The 6,140-nt window shown below is 39.1% G+C and overlaps 1 pseudogene; it reads left to right on the top strand.

Annotated features, from left to right (window-relative positions):
* Positions 1-5,213: 5,213 nt before the first annotated feature.
* On the top strand, positions 5,214-6,140 carry LOC101568034 (annotated as a pseudogene).

Here is a 6,140-nt window from a genome sequence, read left to right as displayed (position 1 = left end):
TCTTCATCACTTCTGCCACCATATAGGCAAGTGTCATAGAGCTGGCCTACTAGAAGAGAAGGTGTAGGGCCAAGTCTTGAAACTGCCTTTTCCATAAGTACATTGATTTTTAATAAAATCCTATTGTTTTTGATTAACAATCATAAAGGTTTCTGAAGGCTCATGTACTCAAAATTTATCTAATATTAAGAAAAAGCAAATGATCATTGTAAAGACTTATGATTGATGTTACTGTTTGCACAAGTCTTCTGATGATACTGCTGGAGGGGCTGGGGCTGGGCTATAACTGCATCATCAGCTCATCGTTGCTGTCTTCCTGACATTTCTCTAGGCTTGTCTCCTTTTCATATTTGTTTTGTTCTCCCAAAGAGCTGAGTAGAACTCCCTTTAGGAAGCTGAGTTGGTCACATCTTAGCCTGTCACTCTGAAGAGTTAACCTATAAGGTATTCCCTCTTTTACATTATAAATGCAAATATATGCCTCTAAAAATAGCCCATCAACCCCTTCTAGTAAGTCTACAAGTAATAATCTTCTGGAAGTTTACTGGGTATGGTCACAATGAGCACTGAATATTTATTTATTTGTTTAGGACAGGGTTTACAGGGTCTCACTGTATAGATCAGACTCATAGTGATCCTCCTGTTTACAGCCTCCCAAGAGCTGGGATTACAGGAGCAGGCCACAAGGCCCGGTCTCAATCACCATCTCAGTGCGCCCCGGGGGCAGGTCAGCACGGCAGGCCTGGGGATTGAACTCCCAGCTGCTGTGTCTGCCTAAGCAGGTGATCTAATCCTCTGAGCTATTTGGCCAGCCCTTTAACATTGAATATGTAAAGTTTTTTTAAATTATTACAGTAAAAGAATTATTACAGTAAAAGATAGATTTCCGGTAACCCTCCTTCTGTGACCCACCCTTTGTGAAGATACTTATCTTTTTGTCTCTTCTGAAGCACTTAGGGATGTTCTCTTTCAGTGAGCATCTTATAAGGTGTGATGGGCACTACGGTGAATGCTGCTGCCTGCCACCCAGTGCCACCCAATAGAAAGGCAGGCTCGTGGTACCTTCTGCTCTCTCTCAAAGTCAAGCAATCAGTAGAACTAAACATTTTGAATGGATCCAGGATATCAAGGTGGCTGTGGAGGCACAACTAAAGACATCCATGAAAAAGAATTTTCCAAACTGCTTCAGAAAGCAGCAAGAATAACAAGTGCGTTCCAAGCCAGAGGACATTCTGAGCATTATCAATAACAACGTGATTTTAATTTTTAATGTAAACATCCCTTATTTCTAGCACATCTTGAGTGTTGTGGTTCAGGCAGTTAGTAGAAAGGCCAGAGGGCACTGAAACACTTGCTTCCCTTCGATCCTCATCTCTCATCCACAATAACAGACAGGATTTTATGTCTTGGATTTGGATTTTTATGACTGTTTTTCTAAAAATAAATTCTCACTGCTAGAAGGATGCTAATGAAACTTAAATAAAACATGCTTACTCTGTCGGTATACTCTTTTCTACTTATCAAGATTTTCCCCATGAGATACCAAACTTGACCTTGTTTTTACTACCAATCACCTATAATCTTTGGCCACTCTCTACCACAATCATTACTTTTCTTCTATCCTATTTTCTCTCTTCTCCCTTCCCCCTTCTCTTCTTCTTCATTCCTCCCTTCCTTCTTTACATTAGCTTTTTTTTCTTCTTCTTCTTTTTGGTCCGTCCTGAGGAAAGAGATTTTACTTTTTCTTGATGACTGCATATTATTTAATGTGTAGTAGTACAATTGTCACAAAGTCAACACATACCTTCTCAAAAACTGAAAGAAAATATAATAAAAATAGAAAATTAAGACAAACTGAACCTAAAAGAATTTCTCTTAAGGATCACAAATGCTACCATTATCTGAAATGATTTCTGTTACTCATTAAGTGGGATCTCCTTCTTTGCAGATTTCTAACACATATTCTTTAAGAAGCTCAATTCCTCTAAGAGGACTGAGTACAATTCAATACGTGTTCTGACTGAACAAAATGTTATACAGGACAAAAGATAGATAATTAATTCTGTCAGGAAGAATTAGAAAATATAGTAAAAGTTGAACTTAAAATAAGAGTAGAATTTTCCAGGGTTGTGCGAAATTTTAAAGAAAATCACAAACTTATTATCCTGCTATGCCACTTTTTATTGTTATTAGAATAGAAAATATTATATACCCATTGTGCAGAAGCAGAGCATGTCAGACTGTGAGATTTATTTTTTTCTTATTTGTTAAAGAAAATACAAAATGGTAAAAAAAAAATCAGAAGCAATACAGAACTTCACTAGACAAAATAATAGGCATTCAACAATGGTTGTTGTATTGCATAAAGTTACCTTCAAAAGAGTTATTTATATTATTAGATATAAACATACAAAATTGGTTTTAAAAAGTTGTAAGATTAAAAAGGAGGGCCAGAGAGATAGCTCAGTAGAACTGGCAAATGCAGGGTCCTGAGTTCATTCCTGGTACTGAAAAAAAAAATTAAAAAGGAGAAGAAAAAAAATTAAGCATTAACAGTTCCTTTCAATAGACCAGCAGAAATCAGCAGCACAATTATCTGAGTCAACCTGCATATATACATAAATATAACTTTTTTCCTATTTTCTGGTCTCACTAGTGTTAAGAACTTGAAAGAGTAAATAAAATCTGAAAGGTACAATAGATTCTGTGAAAGGGCAAGAATCTGTTCAAAAGGAAGGAAAAACTGGGAGGAGGGAAAGGACAAAAGAAAGCAGTAATGCCCATTTTTTTGGGTGTTTGCGCATATGTGCTAGGAGGTAGGACTCTGAGGGTCCATTTCTCACACTCTGGATGCTAACAACCCTCTAGTGAAGGATTCACTTAACATCTTGCTGCTTCAAAGAAATGACTAATATTAACATTCAAAGAAGATGCAAATGATTTCATGAGCAGTCACAAATCTTCCCCCAAAGATGAAGAAGAGAAGGAGAAGGAGGGGAAGGGGAAGGAAAAGAAGAAGGTAAGGAGGAGAAGGAAGAAAGAGGGCCAGGGTGTCCTCACCAGTGGTGGAGCTGAGAGCCATTTGTCCTGTTTTACTGCATGTGTGATAGTCCATGCCCAACATTCGTCTCTCACACACAAGCACCAGCAGATCCAGACCACGCGGCTCAGTTGACAAAGACCAGAAGCTAGAGGGTAATATTGAATTAGGTTTGGACATTTCTTTGACAAAACGATCAACAGAAATTACAATGCTATGATCACTTTCTAATTGTGAAGGTGTGACTTTTTTGTCCTATTGAAATGAATGGATTATGTGTGATGGGGCCGCAGAGTGACCTCACATGCACCTGGGAGCAGATTTACAGCAGTTTTTAGTAACGATGAGCTGCAAAGGGTGGAGATTAGGTGAAGTGTTTTGGAGAACAATGAGGTACTTGCTAATTACAGAATTGAACAATACATAGACAAGAGTATTAAAATTTAAGATGGTTTGCATTTCTTGAATGACCAATGATGTTGAATTTTTTCATATGTTTATTTACCATTAACAGAAAACATCCTATCACAGCAATATATGTGCACCCATGCTTATAGCAGTGCAATTTGTCATAGCTAAATCTTGGAAACAACTCAAATGCCCACCAACTGGGGAATGGAAAAAAAAAGTGTGATTTTTTACACAATGGCATATTATTCAGCTGTATGTGTAACTAGAGACCGTACTCATAAGTGAAATAAATTAGATCTGCATGTGTAGACATCATATTGTCTCCATTGTATGAGAACCTGAAAGAGTAAATAAAATCTAAAAGGTAAAATAGATGCTATGAAAAGGTAAGAATCTGTTCAAAGGGAAGGAAGAGAACAACTGGGATGAGGCAGGGAGAGAGGGAAAGAGACAGAGAGACAGAGAGAAAGATATATATATATATATATTTATGAGACAGAGACAGAGACAGAGAGAGACAGAGAGAGACAGAGAGAGAGGGGGGTGAGGAGAAGGATATACACAGGTTAGCTCAGATAATTGTACTGCTAAATTCCACTGGCCTATTGAAAGGAACAATTAATGCTTAAAACTTTTTCTTCTTTTTAAAGTTTTTTGGACAAACTTTGATGCTTACATCTGGTAATCTGAACAACTAATTTGAAGACAACAATATTCATTATGACAATCATTGTCAAATTCCTAGTATATTGTTTGGAGAAATGCTGTATCATTTCTAATGTTTTACTGTCTTTAAAAATATTTAAAAATGCAGGAAAATAAGATGAGAAGGGCAGATTAAGGAAGTATAGTGAGAGGCACTGTACCCCAATACAAAGAAAATGTGATATATTATACACCACTAAAAATGCTGTTTGTCACTCTAGAGTATGAGGCTGGTCTCTCAGGTGCATTCTCTTAGGTGCAGGTATTATCACAAAAGTTGAAGTGACAGAATACATATGCTGAGGACTATATTTTCTAGGAGTAATCTCATTTCCAAGTCATTTTTTATACTTTGTTGGAGTCTGAGTGCTGCCTTTTTTGTTGTTGTTGTTGTTTTTTACAAATATAGACAGCAATAGAGATAACAAGATTCTCTAAATAAACATAAAATAAGACAAATAATCTTGCAGGGCATATATATATATAAAGATAGATTACTGACTTGGTACAAGGCAAAAGGTTTATGTGATGTGAAGAAAAACCAGAGTATAGATTAATGACTTGGATAGCAACATTTCTAGCTGAACTAGAAGAGAGTGAGTTGGTAATACATAAAATACACTGACCTTTGTAAATTAAGCAAAGGATAATATAGTCAAAAATATTATTGCAATTGAATGAGTTTTGTGATCCATACATTTTTCTATAAAGGGTCGAAGAGTAACTATTTTAGTCTTTCAAACACATATGTATTACCATTTCTGCATCCCTTCCAATCTGCTATCATAACAAAAAGCATCCATGGACTGCACATAAATCCAATGAGGCTTTATCTGTTAGCACTGTAATTTGGATTCCATTTAGCTTTTATTAGCAACAAAATAGTATTCTTTTGGGTTTTTTTCCAACCACTTAAAAATGTGAAGCAAAAAAAAAAAAAAAGAAAAAGAAAAAAGAAAAATACCCTTAGCTCCTGGATAATCCGTCATTTGGTGGTTTGAGGAGCTCTGCTAAAGATGTCAATAAGTCGTTCTCCCTGGCAGGGTCCACACGGCATTGTTCCTGATTCCCATCGTAACTTAAAGGGAAGCTTCACAACGTCCGGAGCCCTTGATGTCCTGCAAATGAAGGAGGAGGGCGTCCTCAAGTTCCTGGCTGCAGGAACCCACTTAGGTGGCACCAAACTGGATTTCCAGATGAAGCAGTATATCAATAAAAGGAAAAGTGATGGAATCTACGTCATAAATCTGAAGCGGACTTGGGAGAAGCTCCTCCTGGCAGCTCGAGCCACAGTGGCCCTTGAAAACCCTGCTGACGTCAGCATCATATCCTCCAGGAGCACCGGCCAGCGGGCTGTGCTGAAGTTTGCTGCTGCCACTGGAGCTACTCCTATTGCTGGCCGCTTCACTCCTGGAACGTTCACTAATCAGATCCAGGCAGCCTTCCGAGAGCCACGTCTTCTGGTGGTTACTGGCCCCAGGGCTGACCACCAGCCCCTAACGGAGGCATCTTACGTCAATCTGCCAACCATTGCTCTGGCCAACACAGATTCTTCTCTGCGCTATGTGGACATTGTCATCCCGTGCAACAGTAAGGGAGCTCACTCTGTGGGTCTGATGTGGTGGATACTGGCCCGGGAAGTGCTGCGCATGCGTGGCACCATTTCCCGTGAACACCTGTGGGAAGTCATGCCTGATCTCTACTTCTACCCGGATCCTGAAGAGATTGAAAAAGAAGAGCAGGATGCTGCTGCAAAGACTGTGACCAAGGAGGAATTTCAGGGAGAATGGATGCACCAGCTCCAGAGTTCACAGCTGCTTAGCCTGAGGTCGCAGACTGGTCTGATGTCATGCAGGTGCCCTCTGTGCCCATTCAGCAGTTTCCTACTGAAGACTGGAGCGCTCAGCTGGCCACAGAAGATCAGTCTGCAGCCCCCACCGTGCAGGCCACTGAGTGGGCAGGAACCACCACCGAGTGGTCTTGA

Source organism: Octodon degus, unplaced genomic scaffold (genome assembly GCF_000260255.1).
Source record: "Octodon degus isolate 3935 unplaced genomic scaffold, OctDeg1.0 scaffold00061, whole genome shotgun sequence".
NCBI classification, from domain to species: domain Eukaryota; kingdom Metazoa; phylum Chordata; class Mammalia; order Rodentia; family Octodontidae; genus Octodon; species Octodon degus.
The sequence above is the reverse complement of the archived record's forward strand: the minus strand, read 5'-3'. Positions and strand labels throughout refer to the sequence as shown.